This window comes from Tachypleus tridentatus, unplaced genomic scaffold (genome assembly GCF_004210375.1).
Source record: "Tachypleus tridentatus isolate NWPU-2018 unplaced genomic scaffold, ASM421037v1 Hic_cluster_1, whole genome shotgun sequence".
In the NCBI taxonomy this organism is placed as follows: domain Eukaryota; kingdom Metazoa; phylum Arthropoda; class Merostomata; order Xiphosura; family Limulidae; genus Tachypleus; species Tachypleus tridentatus.
Window position 1 is genome coordinate 22,157,472 of NW_027467777.1, and position 26,451 is coordinate 22,183,922.

The 26,451-nt window shown below is 32.8% G+C and overlaps 1 protein-coding gene across 1 annotated transcript in view; it reads right to left on the bottom strand.

Annotated features, from left to right (window-relative positions):
* LOC143241782 (homeobox protein rough-like) overlaps positions 1 to 25,924 on the bottom strand; it is an 86,178-nt gene extending 60,254 nt beyond the window's left edge. Inside the window, exon 1 of the mRNA XM_076485014.1 lies at positions 25,724 to 25,924. The gene's annotated coding sequence lies outside the window, so the exon portion shown is untranslated. The remainder of the gene's footprint in view (positions 1 to 25,723) is intronic.
* Positions 25,925 to 26,451: the final 527 nt, after the last annotated feature.

The window sequence follows — 26,451 nt, forward strand, 5'->3', positions numbered from 1 at the left end:
AGTTAACTCTTATTCTCAGGGTATTCTGTTGTGAAAAGAAAAGTTAACTCTTATTCTCAGGGTATTCTGTTGTGTAAAGAAAAGTTAACTCTTATTCTCAGGGTATTCTGTTGTGTAAAGAAAGTAAAGAAAAGTTAACTCTTATTCTCAGGGTATTCTGTTGTGTAAAGAAAGTAGTTAACTCTTATTCTCAGGGTATTCTGTTGTGTAAAGAAAAGTTAACTCTTATTCTCAGGGTATTCTGTTGTGTAAAGAAAGTAAAGAAAAGTTAACTCTTATTCTCAGGGTATTCTCTTGTGTAAAGAAAAGTTAACTCTTATTCTCAGGGTATTCTGTTGTGTAAAGAAAAGTTAACTCTTATTCTCAGGGTATTCTGTTGTGTAAAGAAAGTAAAGGAAAAGTTAACTCTTATTCTCAGGGTATTCTGTTGTGTAAAGAAAAGTTAACTCTTATTCTCAGGGTATTCTGTTGTGTAAAGAAAAGTTAACTCTTATTCTCAGGGTATTCTGTTGTGTAAAGAAAAGTTAACTCTTATTCTCAGGGTATTCTGTTGTGTAAAGAAAGTAAAGAAAAGTTAACTCTAATTCTCAGGGTATTCTGTTGGGTAAAGAAAGTAAAGAAAAGTTAACTCTTATTCTCAGGGTATTCTGTTGTGTAAAGAAAAGTTAACTCTTATTCTCAGGGTATTCTCTTGTGTAAAGAAAGTAAAGGAAAGTTAACTCTTATTCTCAGGGTATTCTGTTGTGTAAAGAAAGTAAAGAAAAGTTAACTCTTATTCTCAGGGTATTCTGTTGTGTAAAGAAAAGTTAACTCTTATTCTCAGGGTATTCTGTTGTGTAAAGAAAAGTTAACTCTTATTCTCAGGGTATTCTCTTGTGTAAAGAAAAGTTAACTCTTATTCTCAAAGTATTCTCAGGGTTTGTGAAAGTAAAGAAAGTTAACTCTTATTCTCAGGGTATTCTGTTGTGTAAAGAAAAGTTAACTCTTATTCTCAGGGTATTCTGTTGTGTAAAGAAAAGTTAACTCTTATTCTCAGGGTATTCTGTTGTATTAACTCTTATTCTCAGGGTGTGTAAAGAAAGTAAAGGAAAGTTAACTCTTATTCTCAGGGTATTCTGTTGTGTAAAGAAAGTAAAGAAAAGTTAACTCTTATTCTCAGGGTATTCTGTTGTGTAAAGAAAGTAAAGAAAAGTTAACTCTTATTCTCAGGGTATTCTCTTGTGTAAAGAAAAGTTAACTCTTATTCTCAGGGTATTCTCTTGTGTAAAGAAAGTAAAGAAAAGTTAACTCTTATTCTCAGTGTATTCTCTTGTGTAAAGAAATAAAAAAAGTTAACTCTTATTCTCAGGGTATTCTCTTGTGTAAAGAAAGTAAAGAAAAGTTAACTCTTATTCTCAGGGTATTCTGTTGTGTAAAGAAAAGTTAACTCTTATTCTCAGGGTATTCTGTTGTGTAAAGAAAAGTTAACTCTTATTCTCAGGGTATTCTGTTGTGTAAAGAAAGTAAAGAAAAGTTAACTCTTATTCTCAGGGTATTCTCTTGTGTAAAGAAAAGTTAACTCTTATTCTCAGGGTATTCACTTGTGTAAAGAAAGTAAAGAAAAGTTAACTCTTATTCTCAGGGTATTCTGTTGTGTAATGAAAAGTTAACTCTTATTCTCAGAGTATTCTCTTGTGTAAAGAAAAGTTAACTCTTATTCTCAGGGTATTCTCTTGTGTAAAGGAAAGTTAACTCTTATTCTCAGGGTATTCTGTTGTCAAAAGAAAAGTTAACTCTTATTCTCAGGGTATTCTGTTGTGCAAAGAAAAGTTAACTCTTATTCTCAGGGTATTCTGTTGCGTAAAGAATGTAAAGAAAAGTTAACTCTTATTTTCAGGGTATTCTGTTGTGTAAAGAAAAGTTAACTCTTATTCTCAGGGTATTCTGTTGTGTAAAGAAAGAAAAGAAAAGTTAACTCTTATTCTCAGTGTATTCTGTTGTGTAAAGAAAGTAAAGAAAAGTTAACTCTAATTCTCAGGGTATTCTGTTGAGTAAAGAAAGTAAAGAAATGTTAACTCTTATTCTCAGGGTATTCACTTGTGTAAAGAAAGTAAAGAAAAGTTAACTCTTATTCTCAGGGTATTCTGTTGTGTAATGAAAAGTTAACTCTTATTCTCAGAGTATTCTCTTGTGTAAAGAAAAGTTAACTCTTATTCTCAGGGTATTCTCTTGTGTAAAGGAAAGTTAACTCTTATTCTCAGGGTATTCTGTTGTGAAAAGAAAAGTTAACTCTTATTCTCAGGGTATTCTGTTGTGCAAAGAAAAGTTAACTCTTATTCTCAGGGTATTCTGTTGTGTAAAGAAAAGTTAACTCTTATTCTCAGGGTATTCTGTTGTGTAAAGAAAAGTTAACTCTTATTCTCAGGGTATTCTGTTGTGTAAAGAAAGTAAAGAAAAGTTAACTCTTATTATCAGTGTATTCAGTTGTGTAAAGAAAGTAAAGAAAAGTTAACTCTTCTTCTCAGGGTATTCTGTTGTGTAAAGAAAAGTTAACTCTTATTCTCAGGGTATTCTGTTGTGTAAAGAAAGTAAAGAAAAGTTAACTCTTATTCTCAGGGTATTCTCTTGTGTAAAGAAAGTAAAGGAAAGTTAACTCTTATTCTCAGGGTATTCTCTTGTGTAAAGAAAGTAAAGAAAAGTTAACTCTTATTCTCAGGGTATTCTCTTGGGTAACGAAAGTAAAGGAAAGTTAACTCTTATTCTCAGAGTATTCTGTTTTGTAACGAAAAGTTAACTCTTATTCTCAGGGTATTCTGTTGTGTAAAGAAAGTAAAAAAAAGTTAACTCTTATTCTCAGAGTATTCTGTTTTGTAAAGAAAAGTTAACTCTTATTCTGAGGGTATTCTGTTGTGTAAAGAAAGTAAAGAAAAGTTAACTATTATTCTCAGGGTATTCTGTTGTGTAAAGAAAAATTAACTCTTATTCTCAGAATATTCTGTTATGCAAAGAAAAGTTAACTCTTATTCTCAGGGTATTCTCTTGTGTAAAGAAAAGTTAACTCTTATTCTCAGAGTATTCTGTTTTGTAAAGAAAAGTTAACTCTTATTCTCAGGGTATTCTGTTGTGTAAAGAAAAAAGAAAAGTTAACTCTTATTCTCAGGGTATTCTGTTGTGTAAAGAAAAGTTAACTCTTATTCTCAGGGTATTCTGTTGTGTAAAGAAAAGTTAACTCTTATTCTCAGGGTATTCTCTTGTGTAAAGAAAAGTTAACTCTTATTCTCAGGGTATTCTCTTGTGTAAAGGAAAGTTAACTCTTATTCTCAGGGTATTCTGTTGTCAAAAGAAAAGTTAACTCTTATTCTCAGGGTATTCTGTTGCGTAAAGAATGTAAAGAAAAGTTAACTCTTATTCTCAGGGTATTCTGTTGTGTAAAGAAAAGTTAACTCTTATTCTCAGGGTATTCTGTTGTGTAAAGAAAGAAAAGAAAAGTTAACTCTTATTCTCAGGGTATTCTGTTGTGTAAAGAAAGTAAAGAAAAGTTAACTCTTATTCTCAGGGTATTCTGTTGAGTAAAGAAAGTAAAGAAAAGTTAACTCTTATTCTCAGGGTATTCACTTGTGTAAAGAAAGTAAAGAAAAGTTAACTCTTATTCTCAGGGTATTCTGTTGTGTAAAGAAAAGTTAACTCTTATTCTCAGGGTATTCTCTTGTGTAAAGAAAAGTTAACTCTTATTCTCAGGGTATTCTCTTGTGTAAAGGAAAGTTAACTCTTATTCTCAGGGTATTCTGTTGTGTAAAGAAAGAAAAGTTAACTCTTATTCTCAGGGTATTCTGTTGTGTGAAAAGAAAAGTTAACTCTTATTCTCAGGGTATTCTGTTGTGTAAAGAAAAGTTAACTCTTATTCTCAGGGTATTCTGTTGTGTAAAGAAAAGTTAACTCTTATTCTCAGGGTATTCTGTTGTGTAAAGAAAAGTTAACTCTTATTCCCAGGGTATTCTGTTGTGTAAAGAAAGAAAAGAAAAGTTAACTCTTATTCTCAGGGTATTCTGTTGTGTAAAGAAAGTAAAGAAAAGTTAACTCTTATTCTCAGGGTATTCTGTTGTGTAAAGAAAGTAAAGAAATGTTAACTCTTATTCTCAGGGTATTCACTTGTGTAAAGAAAGTAAAGAAAAGTTAACTCTTATTCTCAGGGTATTCTGTTGTGTAATGAAAAGTTAACTCTTATTCTCAGAGTATTCTCTTGTGTAAAGAAAAGTTAACTCTTATTCTCAGGGTATTCTCTTGTGTAAAGAAAGTTAACTCTTATTCTCAGGGTATTCTGTTGTGAAAAGAAAAGTTAACTCTTATTCTCAGGGTATTCTGTTGTGCAAAGAAAAGTTAACTCTTATTCTCAGAATATTCTGTTGTGTAAAGAGAAGTTAACTCTTATTCTCAGGGTATTCTGTTGTGTAAAGAAAAGTTAACTCTTATTCTCAGTGTATTCTGTTGTGTAAAGAAAGTAAAGAAAAGTTAACTCTAATTCTCAGGGTATTCTGTTGAGTAAAGAAAGTAAAGAAATGTTAACTCTTATTATCAGTGTATTCAGTTGTGTAAAGAAAGTAAAGAAAAGTTAACTCTTCTTCTCAGGGTATTCTGTTGTGTAAAGAAAAGTTAACTCTTATTCTCAGGGTATTCTGTTGTGTAAAGAAAGTAAAGGAAAGTTAACTCTTATTCTCAGGGTATTCTCTTGTGTAAAGAAAGTAAAGAAAAGTTAACTCTTATTCTCAGGGTATTCTCTTGGGTAACGAAAGTAAAGGAAAGTTAACTCTTATTCTCAGAGTATTCTGTTTTGTAACGAAAAGTTAACTATTATTCTCAGGGTATTCTGTTGTGTAAAGAAAAATTAACTCTTATTCTCAGAATATTCTGTTATGCAAAGAAAAGTTAACTCTTATTCTCAGGGTATTCTCTTGTGTAAAGAAAGTAAAGAAAAGTTAACTCTTATTCTCAGAGTATTCTGTTTTGTAAAGAAAAGTTAACTCTTATTCTCAGGGTATTCTGTTGTGCAAAGAAAAGTTAACTCTTATTCTCAGGGTATTCTCTTGTGTAAAGAAAGTAAAGAAAAGTTAACTCTTATTCTCAGGGTATTCTCTTGTGTAAAGAAAAGTTAACTCTTATTCTCAGGGTATTCTATTGTGTAAAGAAAAGTTAACTTTTATTCTCAAAGTATTCACTTGTGTAAAGAAAGTAAAGGAAAGTTAACTCTTATTCTCAAGGTATTCTGTTGGGTAAAGAAAAGTTAACTCTTATTCTCAGGGTATTCAGTTGTGTAAAGAAAGTAAAGAAAAGTTAACTCTTATTCTCAGGGTATTCTCTTGTGTAAAGAAAGTAAAGGAAAGTTAACTCTTATTCTCAGGGTATTCTGTTGTGTAGAGAAAGTAAAGAAAAATTAACTCTTATTCTCAGGGTCTTGTGTTGTGTAAAAAAAGTAAAGAAAAATTAACTCTTATTCTCAGGGTATTCTCTTGTGTAAAGGAATAACCTGCGACCCTCAGGTTATGAGTCGCACGACTTAACCCTCCTCACAGGGTCAGATGTAAGACTTATGTAGAAAACTGTCGGAGGAATATGACATTGTAGTGAATGAGTCCAAACATAACAACACACGAATAAACTTCTATATTAAAACAATAGAATCCGTTGATTCATTTTTTGAACAGAAATCCTGTTATGGATAAAAGTGTAATCCAATAACTGGCACAAGGAAGACAGCGATAAGACATTGTGCATAAAATCGTCAAAATAATCTAGAACTTACATGATGTGAAAAATTAACTGAGAACTCGGTGCTGGGACATTAAATCAGGACTTTAAAGAAGGTTTAACGTTGGTGTATTATATGACAAAAGACTTAACGTTGGTGCATTACACCAGAAACCTCAACGTTGGTGCATTACACCAGAAGCCTTAACGTTGGTGTATTATATAACAGAAGACTTAACGTTGGTGCATTACACCAGAAGCCTTAACGTTGGTGTATTATATAACAAAAGAGTTAACGTTGGTGCATTACACCAGAAGCCTTAACGTTGGTGTATTATATAACAAAAGACTTAACGTTGGTGCATTACACCAGAAGCCTTAACGTTGGTGTATTATATAACAGAAGCCTTAACGTTGGTGCATTACACCAGAAGCCTTAACGTTGGTGTATTATATAACAAAAGACTTAACGTTGGTGCATTACAGCAGAAGCCTTAACGTTGGTGTATTATATAACAGAAGCCTTAACGTTGGTGTATTATATAACAGAAGACTTAACGTTGGTGTATTATACAACAGAAGACTTAACGTTAGTGTATTATATAACAGAAGACTTAACGTTGGTGCATTACACCAGAAGCCTTAACGTTGGTGTATTATATAACAGAAGCCTTAACGTTGGTGTATTATATAACAGAAGCCTTAACGTTGGTGTATTATATAACAGAAGACTTAACGTTGGTGTATTATACAACAGAAGACTTAACGTTAGTGTATTATATAACAGAAGACTTAACGTTGGTGCATTACACCAGAAGCCTTAACGTTGGTGTATTATATAACAGAAGCCTTAACGTTGGTGCATTACACCAGAAGCCTTAACGTTGGTGTATTATATAACAGAAGCCTTAACGTTGGTGTATTACACCAGAAGCCTTAACGTCGGTGTATTATATAACAGAAGACTTAACGTTGGTGTATTATATAACAAAAGAGTTAACGTTGGTGCATTACACCAGAAGCCTTAACGTTGGTGTATTATATAACAAAAGACTTAACGTTGGTGCATTACACCAGAAGCCTTAACGTTGGTGTATTATATAACAAAAGACTTAACGTTGGTGCATTACAGCAGAAGCCTTAACGTTGGTGTATTATATAACAGAAGACTTAACGTTGGTGCATTACACCAGAAACCTTAACGTTGGTGTATTATATAACAGAAGACTTAACGTTGGTGCATTACACCAGAAACCTTAACGTTGGTGTATTATATAACAGAAGACTTAACGTTGGTGCATTATATAACGTTAGTAAATTATAACATAAGACGTAACGTTAGTATGTTACAATATCTAACGTTGGTTTATTATAACATAAGACGTAACGTTAGTATGTTACAAGACCTAACGTTGGTTTATTATAACATAAGACGTAACATTAGTATGTTACAAGACTTAACGTTGGTTTATTATAAGATAAGACGTAACGTTAGTATGTTAAAAGACTTAACGTTGGTTTATTATAACATAAGACGTAACGTTAGTATGTTAAAAGACTTAACGTTGGTTTATTACAAGGGAAGACGTTTTGTATGAACCACAAACAGATAGTGTTTAATCTGAACGGAGTTAACAATCACTTGGTTACACTCGTTTTTTGCAACTATTGGTTGTAATGGGCTACCCACTCAACCCTGACGTATAGTACAAACCAGTTATAGGAAACTGATGCCCAATTAAAATAACCTCATAAATAATGTATTTGTTGAACAACTGATTTAAATTTCCTCTGAGGTAAAGACGCCTAGAATGCAAAAACAGAAAAACGGAAGAACCTATCCTTAACCTGAGGATGACCCGTAGGAAGATCACGTGTTTGAATAATGACCATAAGAAAGAAGTTACTTCAGTACTGTGAACGGAAATCGTTTTTCCCCACGAGTACGTTAGAAAGTTACACCATCTGTTGTAGGTCGTGCGGGGCTTTAGCTGATGTTTTCGTTTATATAATAACCGGTAGTGGCTTCGAACTTGATAAATGAGAACCAGTTCGGATACCCTGAAGCATTTTAACAATTCTAAATACTGAGCTTTTGACGTAAAACACACTAACGACCTTTGACCTTAAAATTAAGCTGTTAAATAGATAACAAAGTTTAAAACCGCCTCAGTGAAAAGGAGGGACTCTTTTTATAATAGAGGTATGACCTAGTCCACTGTCCGCAAGTCCATATCTCGTTCTTGCTAAGTTTTGACGAGATAATTCGAGATACGCTATTTTTACCTAATTGTTGTTCATTCGGGGATATTATAACACATTTTATTATAAACACTAATTATATTTAGTGTTAACCTCTGGCTTAAATTTTCTATTATAACGGACTTTATTAATGTTCTGATTTAGAACCCATATTGGAAATTTTGATGGGAGCTATTTTGTTGATGTATTGTGGATATTCTTGTCATGAATATGCTTTAATTAATTACATATAATCTGTTTCTATGGAAACATATAAGGCAGAGAAAACGTTTACAGTTCTTGACGTAAATATATATTGTTTACACAGAATACGAAGAAATATTAAAATAGTAGTTTTACAGCTGTTCGTGTTTCACGGCCGGCTTACTTTGTTAAGCCTCGATCTCGAGTGGTTACTAATCATTTTCTAAGAAATGTTCGTGTGGAAACTCAGGTCCTCTGAAAATCATAAGACTCTTTATACGAAAGAAAACAGCACGAAATATTAAATGAAGTAACAATGTTATCATGACAAAACTAAACCAGGTTGAAACTATGTTTATTTTTCTCAACTAATTCCATTTTAATAAATATTCTTACCGAAACTTATAGGCAAACTCACGTCTTTCTCAGGAAATTACAAGATCTTTAATTAGAAATATTAAATGAAGTAACGATGATGAAACTAAACCATGTTGAAACTAAGTTTGCTTTTTGTTCACATGGATTATCGAGTAGAAGCTAAATATTTTAATACGATGTCACTTGAGGTGTTTAACGCATTCCACCCTTGATAATTCAAGTGGTTTTCGAGTATCAATTACCCCTAACGCTGGCCAGGGAGTTGTTTATCTCAATTTATGACATAACCAGACTCTACGACAAAGTGTTGTTGGCAAAGAAGTTTTTGGTTTAAACCTGAATTAGTCTGTTTTAACAAATAGTTTTGTTTATCATTTGTTAGCTTTAGGAAAAAGCTATTACAATAGACATCTTTTGTTTTGAAGATATAGACTCGAGGGAAGACAACTAATCAACACTACCCACCGTCAACATGTACGAGGGAAGACAACTAATCAACACTACCCACCGTCAACATTTCAGACCAAGTAACAGATTGAACTGTCACACTTGTAAAATACTCGAGTGTTTTGGTTCTGTTGTTGTTGTAATGGAAGTTCTGCTCCACAGGAGAGAAATAATAGGCTTAACAATACTAATTTTACTATTGTAAAATGTGATGGAAGTATACACATGTGAGGACTAGAGTTTTAATCTCATATTGTGGGAGGGAAATTCATAAATAATACATTCAGCTATGTTTTATGTGTCAACAAGCGTGATGTTTAGTGTCACAAAATGTCGTGTTTAGTATAACAGCTAACCCTTACATAGTCAAGATGAACTAAAGACTAAAAACTAATCCTTATATGGAAGAGACAAACTAAAACTAAAAACTCACCCTTACATACACAAGACGAATTAAAACTAAAACTAACCCTTACATAGTCAAGACGAACTGAAATTAAAAAACTAACCCTTACATAGTCAAGACGAACAAAACGAAATCTAATCCTTGCATAGATAAGACGAACTGAAACTAAAGACAGGTAAAATAAAAACAACTAGAAAGTATGTCTTCGAGTCGTCTCACTTTGAACCCGGCACGACCAGATCGTTAAGGAACTCGACTTGTAATCCGAGGGTCGCGGGTTAGAATTCCCTTCACACCAAACATGCTCGCCCTTTCATCCGTGGGGGCATTATAATGTTACTGGCAATCCCACTATTCGTTGGTAAAAGAATAGCCCAAGAGTTGGCGGTGGGTGGTGGAAACTAGCTGCCTTCCCTCTAGTCTTACACTGCTAAATTAGGAACGGCTCGCGCAGATGGCCCCTCGTGTTGCTTTGCGCGAAATTCAACCCAAACCAAACTTTTTACTTGTTAATTCAAATAACACATAGAAACTTATATTTTTATAACCACAAGTTAAGAGATGAACACAATACGTTGTGTCTTCACTTAGTTTGTGAATGAATAATACTTATTCATTGTATTCGGAAAGTAGTTTAAACGTATTACATTACTGTATCAAATATGTTGACGCTGGACAAATTGCAAGTTTTTGCAAGCCTATTTTATGTTAGCCATCTGGTGGTAGACCAAATATACCTTGAACTGCATCTAGAACAGTTAAATTCTTAAACCGTATTTTATTTTATAAAACAAGACATTCTGTTCTTAAAGTGTCATACCTACGACAGTATATCGGTTTAAAGTGTCATCCACCTACCTATGATATATAGTATATCAGTGTTAAATTGTAAGAACAGTTTTTGTTATTGTTCTCCATGAAAACTCTGATAAACGTTGGTACGAGAAGGAAGTTGTCTCGAGCACAAAGCTACACGAGAGCTATCTGCGCTATCTGTCCCTAATTTAGTAGTGTAAGACTAGAGGGAAAGTAGCTAGTCTTCACCACCCACCGCCAACTCTTGGGCTACTCTTTTACCAACGAATAATGAAATTGACCGCACATATAACGCCCCCACGGCTGGGAGAGCGAGTATGTTTGGTGCGACGGGGATTCAAACCCGCGACTCCAAAACATGTCACTACCCAGATATTCTATTAGTTGTAGGTCTCTTCCAAGATATGTCACCACCAAGATATTCTATTAGCTGTAGGTCTCCAAGACATGTCATTACCCAGATATTCTATTAGATGTAGGTCTCCAAGACATGTCACTACCCAGATATTCTATGAGTTATAGGTCTCTAAGACATGTCAATACAAAGATATTCTATTAGTTGTATGTCTCCAAGATATGTCACTCCCGAAATATTCTATTAGTTGTAGGTCACCAAGGCATGTCACTACCAAGATATGCTATTAGTTGTAGGTCTCCAAAAAATGTCACTACCCAGATATTCTATTAGTTGTAGGTCTCCAAGATATGTAACTACCAAAATATTCTATTAGTTGTAGGTCTCCAAGACATGTCACTTCCCAGATATTCTATTACTTGTACGTCTCCAAGACATGTCACTTCCCAGATATTCTATTACTTGTACGTCTCTTCCAAGATATGCCACTACCAAGATATTCTATTAGTTGTAGGTCTCCAAGACATGTCACTACCAAGATATTCTATTAGTTGTAGGTCTCCAAAAAATGTCACTACCCAGATATTCTATTAGTTGTAGGTCTCCAAGATATGTAACTACCAAAATATTCTATTAGTTGTAGGTCTCCAAGACATGTCACTTCCCAGATATTCTATTACTTGTACGTCTCTTCCAAGATATGCCACTACCAAGATATTCTATTAGTTGTAGGTCTCTTCCAAGATATGTCACTACTCAGATATTCTATATCAAAAGTGGTAATTCAGTAGTTTTATAATTTCAGTGCACATTATGTTTCAGTTATAGTATAGTTCTCGTATATAAACAGGTCCAGGTATCTCACTAAGGATATCTGCACCTCACGTCTAAATGGTCGAGTACTTTAGACAATAGGTTTCTTTGTCTGTTTTTATGCACGAAGATTCATAGTAGGCTACTTGTGTTGTGCCCAATACTGGTACCGAAACCCAGTTTTTAGCACGTCTAACAATAGAAACTGTTTCATAAACTTTAGAATGAATAAGTAATATGTGGTTTTATTGTAAAATATTTATATTGAGACAGTAAGTTAAAAGTAATAAATATGTCGTCAGGTTGGGTTTTCCACCAATTAGAAAAGGCTGCCTGAAGTGGTTGTCGTTAATAGTAATAGGCAAGACGAATTATAGTTGGTCATCATTACCCACCGCCAATTAGTGAATACTTTTACAGGATAGTGGAACTGACCGTCACATTATAACCTTTCCTCCTTAGCTGAGAGGATATGTATACTTGCTCCATGATGAGATTCGAACCTGCAATCCAGAGTCAAACGCCCTAATCTGCAGGCTAACTAAAGTTTCTCTAGTTTTAGTAGGAGACTTTTTGACAGCCCCAAATGGTTTAGTGTGTGTGCTGAAAATGATGAACACCGAGTTTCGATACCCGTAGTGGGCATAGCACAGATAGCTCTTGCTGCAGCTTTGTATTCAACAAAACAAAACCATTTTAATTGTAGTACATTTAGTATTATTAAAAAAATCTTATCTTTTCATTACATACAGCGTGTGTCTGTGTGTCCTTTTCTAGCAAGGCAGTATCGGGCCATCTGCTGAGCCCACCGTTAGGAATCGAACACCTGATTTTTAACGTTATAAAATCGTAGACTTACCGCTATACTAGCGGGGGGCTGTTTGTTTCCTTATAGCAAAGCCACATGAGGCTATCTGCTGAGTCCACCGAGGGGAATCGAACCCCTCATTTTAGTGTTGTAAATCCGTAGACTTACCGCTAAACTAGCGGGGGACATTTACACACAGACCTCTTCCAGATTTCACCATCTTCATCTGGTTCTAATTTTTAATCAAATATTTTAAAGATATATTTTCTTCTACAGTCAGAACACTAAATTAACATTATAATCTTAGTTATTTAAACTTGTTACGTCTTATTTGGGTTTTAATTTTGTGAAAATATATTCATGTCACAGACTCATTCATTACCTGCAAGTTAAACGTTAATTCTCGTATGTGACTCTTAAAGAAGGCGGGAGAAATTTCAACAGAATGTTTTAGATTTCGTTATAACTTTTATAAGGAAAGTGGTACTAAAGAAAATACAATTTCTAATTTTGAAATATTTAGGCAGATTTACACAAAACGAACAGACAGTTTCATCTTCCCAATGGAATGAAAAGCCAGCGATTATGACATGTTACTGAACTCTAAAATCAGTAAGTACGGACTTTCTAGGTATATTTCGTCATAAACTGTACGACATAACGATATTTTTCTAGTTTGTTGTTAAGCCTAAAGCCACACCATAAGCTATCTGTAGTGTACCCATTTCTGGTATCGAAACCTGGTTTTCAATGTTGTAAGTCTTCTGAAAAACCGCTTCTCCACTGGGGTGGGCATAAATGTTAGACATTTAATGTGTTCGGGTGATTAAGTTAGTCTAGTCGGTTTAAAAGAAAGTGTTAGCTTTTCTCTGCTATGATTTAAATATACTGAGTTTCTTATGTAGAGTTTCTGTATTCATATAGTTTTGGTGTGTGAATGACGTGGAATTTTAAGAGTTTATATAAATATGTTTCAAAATGAAATTTTAAATGTTACGAAGTATGCTTTTCATAACATGGTTTCTCATGTTTTGTATCTTAAAATCTATTATTATTTCAAGATTTTCTAAGAATTTATTCATTTCTTAAGCTATAACACACCAAGTGGATATATAATTTTGTGTTAAGGCACTCGACTCGTAATCCGAGAATCACGTGTTCGAATCCTCGCCACACCAAACATTCTAGTCATTTAGGCCGTGGTGGCGTTAAAATTTCAAGGTCAATCCCACTAGTCGTTGGTAACAGAGTAGCCCAAGAGTTGGTGGTGGGTGATGATGACTAGCTGCCTTTCCTTTGTCTTACATTGTTAAATTAGGGACAGATAGCCCTCGTGTAGTTTTGCACGAAATTCAAAAAACAAACAATCCAGAACACAGAAACTTTGTGTTAAATATCGTAAAATGTGAGGTTCGAATCTAATTATATGTACCTACTTTAGATTTAAATTTGTCATTTTCACCATTCAAAATAACAACAATAATAAACATTCAATAAGTTTTGAAATTAAAGATAAACAAAATTTGGATTAATATTAAATAAACAGTTCAGTAATATTGAGTGTATAAGCCTGACGTAAAGGGATTTTAACACATGTAAAAGAGAATCATGTATACGCTGTATCTAGTGCACATTCATGTCACGGTGAAGTCAATCACAAATATAATTTCATGTTAACGTATAAATAACATTTCGGTTTTACTTCTATACACAGGCAGCACTAGCAGATTGAACAAGATAACAGTTTTTTGTTTCAAAAATGACATTCCTCTCCAAGAAAGTACATAATTATCAAATAATACAAGACCATAGTCAGTTAGATGAATAACTTAGTGCTGCCATCTATAGTTAAACTTTGAGATGAAATACTTAAACAGCTGATTACTTCATCGAAATATGCTTGTAAGAAGAATTATCGGTTACAAAATAAATAAACAAAGACCATTCATATTCGTTTATAAGTAACGTCTACTAAAGTTCATCTAGAGTTACTATACAGTTTATAAGTAATGTCTACTGAAATTCATCTAGAGTTACTATATAGTTTATAAGTAATGTCTACTAAAGTCCCATCCAGAGTTACCATACAGTTTATAAGTAATGTCTACTAAAGTCCCATTTACAGTTACTATACAGTTTATAAGTAATGTCTACTGAAATTCATCTAGAGTTACTATATAGTTTATAAGTAATGTCTACTAAAGTCCCATCCAGAGTTACCATACAGTTTATAAGTAATGTCTACTAAAGTCCCATTTACAGTTACTATACAGTTTATAAGTAATGTCTACTGAAATTCATCTAGAGTTACTATATAGTTTATAAGTAATGTCTACAAAAGTCCCATCTAGAGTTACCATACAGTTTATAAGTAATGTCTACTAAAGTCCCATTTACAGTTACTATACAGTTTATAAGTAATGTCTACAAAAGTCCCATCTAGAGTTACCATACAGTTTATAAGTAATGTCTACTAAAGTCCCATTTACAGTTACTATACAGTTTATAAGTAATGTCTGCTAAAGTCCCATCTAGAGTTACTATACAGTTTATAAGTAATGTCTGCTAAAGTCCCATCTAGAGTTACTATACAGTTTATAAGTAATGTCTACTAAAGTCCCATTTACAGTTACTATACAGTTTATAAGTAATGTCTACTGAAATTCATCTAGAGTTACTATATAGTTTATAAGTAATGTCTACAAAAGTCCCATCTAGAGTTACCATACAGTTTATAAGTAATGTCTACTAAAGTCCCATTTACAGTTACTATACAGTTTATAAGTAATGTCTGCTAAAGTCCCATCTAGAGTTACTATACAGTTTATAAGTAATGTCTGCTAAAGTCCCATCTAGAGTTACTATACAGTTTATAAGTAATGTCTACTAAAATCCCATCTAGAGTTACTGTACAGTTTATAAGTAATGTCTACTGAAGTTCATCTAGAGTTACTATACAGTTTATAAGTAATGTCTACTGAAGACCCATCTAGAGTTACTATACAGTTTATAAGTAATGTCTCTTGAAGACCCATCTAGAGTTACTATACAGTTCATAAGTAATGTCTACTAAAGACCCATCTAGAGTTACTATACAGTTTATAAGTAATGTCTACTAAAGACCCATCTAGAGTTACTATACAGTTTATAAGTAATGTCTACTGAAGACCCATCTAGAGTTACTATACAGTTTATAAGTAATGTCTACTGAAGACCTATCTAGAGTTACTATACAGTTTATAAGTAATGTCTACTAAAGACCCATCTAGAGTTACTATACAGTTTATAAGTAATGTCTACTAAAGACCCATCTTGAGTTACTATACAGTTTATAAGTAATGTCTTCTAAGGTTCATCTAGAGGTACTCTACAGTTTATGGATGTTGTTTCGCGTTATGTGTCTCGTATGATAAATATCTCTAACTCAAGAAAGAGTTAATTTCAACAGTCCATGTTTGGTTTTTAAGGTAAATGAAGACACAGCATTTGTAATGTTCTAGTTTGTTATCTTGTAAAAATAAAGATTAGGTTTAACCTGAGGTTAAATATAATAAAACAACCTTTTGTTGAACCAATGAATTATAAAACTGTATTCTGACTGATAGTTTTAATAATACTTAAGTTTCGTAGAATATAGATGGCGCCTGATTACAGCCTGACACTGTTTAACACAACGTTTATTTGTTCTTCTTTTACTATTATTATACGTAGAGTTAATCAGAATATTACAAAATTACCTATGTTTACACTTGACAAAACTATTACTATAGATATCTATATCTTTGTATCTATATATATATTAAAGAATGATATTTAGAAATAATTATTTCTAGAAGAGTATTGTGCCTCAATCTGCTTTCATATTTTTAACGAAGGTGTAATATTTATACTTGTTTTTTATACCGTCAGATGGGAGTGCTATTTGGTAAAATTTTTCTTTGCACAACTATTGTGGAAACTAAGTTTAATTTATTACTTTGTGTTTATCAATTTTCATGTATATATTATTATTGTTATTTAAAGTATCACAAAAACTTTGGTTAACAAGTACGTGTTCGCTTAATATACAGTATTTATGTTTAGGGTTAACATTATTTTCAACATCAAGTAGATCTAGGTGAAACTTAATTTGCAATATTTATGTTTAGGGTTAACATTATGTTGAACATTAAATGGATCTAGGTGAAACTTAATGTGCAATATTTATGCTTAGGGTTAACATTATTTTGAACATTAAATGGATCTAGGTGAAACTTAATGTGCAATATTTATGTTTAGGGTTAACATTATTTTGAACATTAAATGGATTTAGGTGAAACTTAATGTGCAATAGTTATGTTAAGGGTTAACATTATTTTGAACATTAAATGGATCTAGGTGAAACTTAATGTGCAATAGTTATGTTTAGGGTTAACATTATTTTGAACATTAAATTAATGTAAATGAAAGTTAATATACAACGTTTATGTTTAGAATTGAATTTAATATGAAATGGACGTAGATGAAACTTGATATGCAACGCACATGTTTAGGGTTCACTTGGACTTAGATGTTAGTAAGTTAACCTCAATGTGCAAGAGGTTTGTTTAGAGTTAAGTTCAACTATCAAATGGATCTAGGTAAACCTCAAAATACAACAATGATATGTATGAACAGTTTTGTATGCTTATATTAGATTGATTTGAAGTATGTATTTATTTGTTAGATTACTGCTTATTACTGTCCTTATTTCTATACCATTGACGAACTGCTAAACATATTGAGCTGGAATATTCACTTAATCTCCAAAGAAAAGTTTTTTTGTTTGAAAGTAAATATGAAATAAATCATTATTATTGTTCAAGTCAGTTTAAAGGTGGCACATATTTTGCATTTGTTTGTTTGTTTGTTTTGGAATTTCGCACAAAGCTACTCGAGGGCTATCTGTGCTAGCCGTCCCTAATTTAGCAGTGTAAGACTAGAGGGAAGGCAGCTAGTCATCACCACCCACCGCCAACTCTTGGGCTACTCTTTTACCAACGAAAAGTGGGATTGACCGTAACATTATAACGCCCCACGGCTGGAAGGGCGAGCATGTTTTGGCGCGACTCGGGCGCGAACCAGCGACCCTCAGATTACGAAGTGCACGCCTTAACGCGCTAGGCCATGCCAGGCCCTCATATTTTGTAAGGGAGAAACATCTTGGTAAGAAATGTTCGACAATCACTCGTAGTTCCTGCATAAGAACATGAAACTGTTCCACGCTTATTTTAATGACACATAAAGTCCATATTTGTTTCCCTAGTCTTATGTATGAATTACGAGTAAGTGTCTAACATTTCGTACCTATATGTTTCGCTTTCAGAATCTGTGTGTTTAAAGCTACACAATGGGCTATCAGTGTTTGCCTAAAATGAGTATCGAAACTCGGTTTCTAGCAGTGCGAGTCTGCAAACATGTCGTTGTGCTACTGGGGACCCCAAAGGAAAGAGAAGAACCTATATAGAAGAAAACTAGACAGAGTTGTAAAAATTTGTCGGTTCGAACCTCAGTCAGCTGCTTGCGACCTCCTGAACTAGTTGTTACCAGAGAAAGTAGAACCACAACATAAGATATAAGAACCAAGTCAGTCCGATCTAATTGTTCTCGACCGACAGTGAGGTGTTACTGTTTAGTTTACAAATTTGTTCTAGACCGACAGTGAGGTGTTACTGTATAATTTACAAAATTGTTCTAGACCGACAGTGAGGTGTTACTGTTTAGTTTACAAAATTGTTCTAGACCGACAGTGAGGTGTTACTGTTTAGTTTACAAAATTGTTCTAGACCGACAGTGAGGTGTTACTGTTTAGTTTACAAAATTGTTCTAAACCGACAGTGAGGTGTTACTGTTTAGTTTACAAAACCGACAGTGAGGTGTTACTGTTTAGTTTACAACTGGTAAAGAAAGAATTAAACTAGATGAATCATTATTCTTATAAAACCAGTTAAATGTTGAATACATGACTGATATAAAATAATCACTTTATTAGGAAACTCGTTAACATGAAGTTGGTTCAAAGCAATGCTAATTAAATTAAAATAATTAGTCTTGTATGGCATGGCCAGGTGGATAAGGCACTCGACTCGTAATCCGAGGATAATATTTCACAAAAAGGCACAAACTACATCTGGAGAGCCGAAAGAGTTGATAACTTATCCATTAAGAGAAATAAATAGAAAGTGTCCAACTGTGCGTGCTAATCGACATGTCAGTTGTTCTACAAAATGATCTACAACAAGAGTACAGTTCAATCATTGGTGCTGTGTTATAAGCACACATTCCTGATAGGAACTTATAGCTTGACTCGTTAAACAAGATGGGAATAATTCTTCTTACCCTTCAACAACATGTAGAGAGAAGGAATTAGCTTGTGGAAAATATTCTCAATACTAGTAGTACTTTACCAGGGTCATCACATTACTGAAGTGGTGTAAACACATTTCTGGTCATCACACAGAAAACTGTTGGTGGTATAAGACAATATAAAGTAATACATTCTGGACCATCACACAGAACCTATTTTAATTTCAAGTCTAATCTAAATCAACTTAATCATAAAGCCTTAATGGCCAGTTTCGATGTTATATCCCTCTTTACAGAACTCCCATCCGCTGAAGCCTGGAAGATAGCCTTAGAACTCTATATCCGAGACCCTAACCCATCAATAGGCATTCCCAGCAACCCTCATAGAATTCACCACTGATGAAGACAAATTTCATGTTCAACAACCACAACTATATACAAACAAATGGCCTAAGCATGGGCAACCCAGTATCACCAGCTCTAGCCAATATTTTTATGACACAAGTTAAAACACAAGCAATTAACACAGCATTACATCCACCACTATACTGGTACAGATATGTAGATGACACGAATGCAGGATTCAAATCTACTGAACACACACTTATTTTTCCATCACATTAACTCTATACATCCCAACATTAACTTCACATGTGAACAGGAAGAAAGCAATCAAATATCATTTTTAACCTCAAAATTACAAGAACCAATACACAGTTTGAAACAGGAATCCACCAAAAAATTACCTATACTGGACTATACATTCCTTGGGACTCAGCACATGAAACAAAACAAAAACTCAACATACTAAGAAACCAAATAAACACAACCATAAAACTATGCTCACCAGATAAAATTAACGATGAATTAGACAAAATAAAACAATACTTCATCAACATCAATAAGTTTCTTCCACAAACCGTAGAAAACATTATTAGCACACACCTACACAGAAAGCAAAATCAACCAACAAAAGTAAATATATCTCACGATTCAAAAAATCACGAAACCATATACTGCTGCATACCATATATTCTTGACATCAGTAGACATATAACCAACATTTAGCAAAAACTAGTAACGAAATACGACATTACAGTTAATACCAAATTTATTCAAAAACCAGGCACAAAACTGAGGTCTATACTATGTAAAAACTACACTGACAAACACCACACCAACATTATTTATAAAATACAATGTGATAACTGCCACGACTTCTATATTGGAGAAACAAGTAGAAAAATGGAAACCAGATTCAAAGAACATAAAAAGTCACCTTCACATGTTAAAAAGCACTGCAAATCAAATAAACACAACATAACCATAGAAAACACTCAAATACTAAATAAAGAAACAAACATAAAGAAACACAAAACTAAAGAAGCCTTACTTATACAACAACTTAAACCCAAAATAAACTAATACAAAGTAACACATTTATACCTCTATTAATATAATATAATCAAACATCTCTACATTCTTATACTCAGTTACACAACCCCCTTCAAACATGTGGTCAGCTATCGGTCAGTTACCTCTTTTTTTTTTATTTGTGAACCTGACGATGACCAAAGAAGGTCAAAAAGTTATTCGCACCTCTACATAAAAACATTTCTCAACCCAAACTAACCGTTTTTACATATATACAGTAATATATTATTGATTATTACTTAGAACTATGGCTGGTGTAAGATATTGCATAGTAACACACTCTTGACCATCAATCAGAACACTTACTGGTGTAAGATGTAACATAGTAACACATTTTTGACCATCAATCAGAACACTTACTAGTGTAAGATGTAACATAGTAACACATTCTTGACCATCAATCAGAACACGTACTGGTGTAAAATGTAACATAGTAACACATTCTTGACCATCAATCAGAACACTTACTGGTGTAAGATGTAACATAGTAACACATTCTTGACCATCAATCAGAACACTTACTGGTGTAAGATGTAACATAGTAACACATTCTTGACCATCAATCAGAACACGTACTGGTGTAAGATGTAACATAGTAGAACACTCCTGACCATCAATCAGAACACTTACTGGTGTAAGATGTAACATAGTAACACATTATTGACCATCAATCAGAACACTTACTGGTGTAAGATGTAACATAGTAACACACTCTTGACCATCAATCAAAACACTTACTGGTGTAAGATGTAATGTAGCAATACATTTTTGAACATCACACAGAACATTTATTGATGTAAGATACAACACAGTAAAATATTAACCAATGACGACCCACTTGTACAGAAATATATATAGGTAAAAACGACTGGTTTGGGTTGAGAAAATTTCAATAGCAGAAGTGATACACTCTTCAGAATAACACAAAACACTTGCTAATGAAGATATAACACAGTACTAATTCTTAACCATCACACGGAACTGTTGATGGTGTAAGATATACAATGTAACACAATAATACATTCTTTATCATCAAATAGATCACTAGATGGTTTAGTCTTCCATAATTAATGTAGTTTGTTTAGTCTTCCATAGATAGTATAGTTTGGTTTAGTCTTACATAGATAGTGTAGTTTGGTTTAGTGTTCCATAGATAATGTAATTTGTTTAGTCTTCCATAGATAGTATAGTTTGGTTTAGTCTTCCATAGATAGTATAGTTTGGTTTAGTCTTCCATAGATAGTGTAGTTTGGTTTATTCTTTCATAGTTAGTATAGTTTGGTTTAATCTTTCATAGTTAGTATAGTTTGGTTTAATCTTAAATAGTTTATATAGTTTGGTTTCATCTTTCATAATTAGTATAATTTGGTTTAGCCTCTCTTAGTTAGTATAGTTTGGTTTAGTCTTCCATAGGTAGTATAGTTTGGTTTAGTCTTTCAAAGTTAGTATAGTTTGGTTTAGCCTCTCTTAGTTAGTATAGTTTGGTTTAGTCTTTCATAGTTAGTATAGTTTGGTTTAGTCTTCCATAGGTATTATAGTTTGGTTTAGCCTCTCTTAGTTAGTATTGTTGGTTTATAATTTCATAGTTAGTATAGTTTTGTTTAGCCTCTCTTAATTAGTATAGTTTGGTTTAGTCTTTCATAGTTAGTATAGTTTGGTTTCGTCTTCCATAGATAATGTAGTTTGGTTTAGTCTTTCATAGTTAGTATAGTTACGTTTAGTCTTCCATAGATAATGTAGTTTGGTTTAGTCTTCCATAGTTAGTATAGTTTGGTTTAGTCTTCCATACGTAGTATAATTTGGTTTAGTCTTTCATAGTTAGTATAGTTTGGTTTTGCCTCTCTTAGTTAGTATAGTTTGGTTTAGTCTTCCATAGATAATGTAGTTTGGTTTAGTCTTCCATAGTTAGTATAGTTTGGTTTAGTCTTCCATAGGTAGTATAGTTTGGTTTAGCCTTTCATAGTTAGTATAGTTTGGTTTTCCTTCATAGTTAGTATAGATTGGTTTAGTGTTTCATAGTTAGTATAGTTTGGTTTAGTCTTTAATAGTTAGTATAGTTTGGTTTAGAATCTCTTATTTAGTATAGTTTGGTTTAGTCTTTCATAGTTAGTATAGTTTGTTTAGCCTCTCTTAGTTAGTATAGTTTGGTTTAGTCTTTCACAGTTAGTATAGTTTGGTTTAGTCTTCCATAGGTAGTATAGTTTGGTTTAGTCTTCCATAGTTAATATAGTTTGGTTTAGTCTTCTATAGATAATGTAGTTTGGTTTAGTCTTTCATAGTTAGTATAGTTAGATTTAGTCTTCCATAGATAATGTAGTTTGGTTTAGTCTTCCATAGTTAGTATAGTTTGGTTTAGTCTTCCATACGTAGTATAGATTGGTTTAGTCTTTCATAGTTAGTATAGTTTGGTTCAGCCTCTCTTAGTTAGTATAGTTTGGTTTAGTCTTTCATTGTTAGAATAGTTTGGTTTTGCCTCTCTTAGTTAGTATAGTTTGGTTTAGTCTTCCATAGGTAGTATAGTTTGGTTTAGTCTTCCATAGTTAATATAGTTTGGTTTAGTCTTCCATAGATAATGTAGTTTGGTTTAGTCTTTCATAGTTAGTATAGTTAGATTTAGTCTTCCATAGATAATGTAGTTTGGTTTAGTCTTCCATAGTTAGTATAGTTTGGTTTAGTCTTCCATACGTAGTATAGATTGGTTTAGTCTTTCATAGTTAGTATAGTTTGGTTTAGCCTCTCTTAGTTAGTATAGTTTGGTTTAGTCTTTCATTGTTAGAATAGTTTGGTTTTGCCTCTCTTAGTTAGTATAGTTTGGTTTAGTCTCCCATAGATAATGTAGTTTGGTTTAGTCTTCCATAGGTAGTATAGTTTGGTTTAGCCTTTCATAGTTAGTATAGTTTGGTTTAGTCTTTCATTGTTAGTATAGTTTGGTTTAGTCTTCCATAGTTAGTATAGTTTGGTTTAGCCTCTCTTAGTTAGAATAGTTTGGTTTAGTCTTCCATAGTTAGTATAGTTTGGTTTAGCCTCTCTTAGTTAGAATAGTTTGGTTTAGTCTTTTATAATTAGTATACTTTTGTTTAGTCTTTCATAGTTAGTATAAGTTTGGTTTAGCCTTCCATAGGTAGTATAGTTTGGTTTAGCCTCTCTTAGTTAGTATAGTTTGGTTTATCCTTCCATAGCTAGTATAGTTTGGTTTAGCCTCTCTTAGTTAGTATAGTTTGGTTTAGCCTCTCTTAGTTAGTATAGTTTGGTTTAGCCTTTCTTAGTTAGTATAGTTTGGTTTAGTCTTCCATAGATAGTGCAGTTTGTTTAGTCTTTCATAGTTAATTTAGTTTGGTTTAGTCTTCAATAGTTAGTACACTTTAGTTTTCTGTTTATAGTTATTATAGTTTGGATAAGACTTCCACAGTTAGTATAGTTTAGTTTAGCCTCTCTCAGTTAGTATAGTTTGATTTAGTCTTTCATAGTTAGTATAGTTTGGTTTAGCCTCTCTTAGTTAGTATAGTTTGGTTTAGTCTTCCATAGTTAGTATAGTTTGGTTTATTCTTTCATAGTTAGTATAGTTTAGTTTAGCCTCTCTTAGTTAGTATAGTATGGTTTATTCTTTCATAGTTAGTATAGTTTAGTTTAGCCTCTCTTAGTTAGTATAGTTTGATTTAGTCTTTCATAGTTAGTATAGTTTGGTTTAGCCTCTCTTAGTTAGTATAGTTTGGTTTAGTCTTCCATAGTTAGTATAGTTTGGTTTATTCTTCCATAGTTAGTATAGTTTAGTTTAGCCTCTCTCAGTTAGTATAGTTTGATTTAGTCTTTCATAGTTAGTATAGTTTGGTTTAGCCTCTCTTAGTTAGTATAGTTTGGTTTAGTCTTCCATAGTTAGTATAGTTTGGTTTATTCTTTCATAGTTAGTATAGTTTAGTTTAGCCTCTCTTAGTTAGTATAGTATGGTTTATTCTTTCATAGTTAGTATAGTTTAGTTTAGCCTCTCTTAGTTAGTATAGTTTGGTTTATTCATCCATAGGTAGTATAGTTTGGTTTAGTCTTCCATAGGTAGTATAGTTTGGTTTATTCTTTCATATGTAGTTTAGTTTGGTTTATTCTTTCATAGTTAGTATAGTTTGGTTCAGTCTTCCATAGGTTGTATAGTTTGGTTTAGCCTCTCTTAGTTGGTATAGTTTGGTTTAGTCTTTCATAGTTAGTATAGTTTGGTTTAGCCTCTCTTAGTTAAAATAGTTTGGTTTAGTCTTCCATAGGTAGTATAGTTTGGTTTAGTCTTCCATAGGCAGTATAGTTTGGTTTAGCCTCTCTTAGTTAGTATAGTTTGGTTTAGCCTCTCTTAGTTAGTATAGTTTGGTTTAGCCTCTCTTAGTTAGTATAGTTTGGTTTAGTCTTTCATAGTTAGTATAGTTTGTGTAGCCTCTCTTAGTTAGTATAGTTTGGTTTAGTCTTCCATAGGTAGTATAGTTTGGTTTAGTTTTCCATAGTTAGTATAGTTTGGTTTAGCCTCTCTTAGTTAGTATAGTTTGGTTTAGTCTTCCATAGGCAGTATAGTTTGGTTTAGTCTTGCATAGTTAGTATAGTTTGGTTTTGCCTCTCTTAGTTAGTATAGTTTGGTTTAGTCTTCCATAGGCAGTATAGTTTGGTTTAGTCTTGCATAGTTAGTATAGTTTGGTTTTGCCTCTCTTAGTTATTATAGTTTGGTTTAGTCTTCCATAGGTAGTATAATTTGGTTTAGTCTTCCATAGTTAGTATAGTTTGGTTTAGTCTTCCATAGTTAGTATAGTCTGGTGTAGTCTTCCCTAGTTAATATAGTTTGGTGTTGTCTTTCATGGATAGTATTGTTTCGTTTACTGTTCATAGTTATTTTAGTTTGGGTAGTTTTGTGTATCCTTTCATAGTTAGTGTAGTTTTGTTTAGTCTTCCATAGTTAATATAGTTTGGTTTAGTATTGCATAGTTAATATAGTTTGGGATAGTCTTCTTTATTTAATATAGTTTGGTTTAGTTTTCTGTAGTTAGCCTAGTTAGTTTTAGTCTCTCATAATTAGCATAGTTTGGTTTAGTCTTCCATAGTTAGTACAGTTTGGTTTAGTTTTCTATAGTTAGCATAGTTAGTTTCAGTGTTTCAGAATTAAGTAGTTTGGTTTACTTTTCCTTTGTTTAGTTTTGTTCAGTCTTCCTCAGTGTAGGGTGAAATGTGCATCTTGTACTTAATATTATTAAAATGTTTTCTGGAGTGTATATACCATTATTTAAAGTATATTTTGGAGAAAAAAGAGAAAACCAGCAGCACTACCATTAGAATAAATTTGTCTTGTACACACACTTGGTAAATAAGAAGGTCTAACTTTTAAAGTAAATCAAGACAAGGTCTAACTTTTAAAGTGAATCATGATAAGGTCTAACTATTAAAGTGAATTATGACAAGGCCTAACTTTTAAAGTAAATCATGACAAGGCCTAACTTTTAAATTGAATCAAGACAAGGCCTAACTTTTAAATTGAATCAAGACAAGGCCTAGCTTCACTCATCAGTCTTATTTATTTCCCAGAGTCGTGACTTAAAACATAATGCCATTTTATATATACTTTCTTAGAATAAACTTCCACAGAATGTACAAGTTAATTTATCTTGTAATCTGTTTGAATGTAGATATCTTTTTTTAAGTTTCGGTACAGTTTTACAAGTAGTATTTTTCAAGTTTTGTACTACAGCATTGATTCAAAACTTTCATCATGCCTTTGTTTTCTACTCTATGTTCTATTTAAGCATTTCCTTACCTGTTACGTACAGAAGTTGAATACCAATATCTTGAATATATATATATATATATTGTTACATACACATATTGGGCAATTCATATTTTCTCATAACCTCTTTAACAGCCTTCTGGACCCTTTCAACTAGAACCTCACCCTATTACGTCATCTCAGACCTGAATCACTCGTAAATATCAGAAGTTACTGTCTGGTAAGATATACCTTGACGTTTATAGTCAACTAAAGTTTTACTCAATATTTTATTTCTATAATTGTGTAAGTGAGATGTTTTATCTCCACTTTAAAATGAAAAACATTAGTGTCTCTTTTATAAAAGTTTCAACCATACGTCTGAGGTATCTCAGTTTCCGAGAATTCTATATCTCAAATGTCTAGACCAGGGATGGGCAACTCCATGGTCACATGTGGCCAGTGGATAGCACAATTGTGGCCAGCTCGAGTTTAGGAATAAACTTTTTCCATCATTATTTTTTATCACAAATTTGGTAATCAGCAACTGAACTGCCTCACGTCATCGCTGATATCGCGCACTTCATCACTGACACCGACTCCGCCCATTTTGTAGCGTCAGTCTTGTTCAGACGTGTGTTATCAAGTGTGCGTTGTTTTGCATGCGATTGCACACATTTTTATTATGCAACTTTGAAGTGTTTAACTATATTTTGTTTGTAATCCCATAATATGGATAAGTGGGTAACTCGAAAGAATCCACGTGATAGTGAACACTC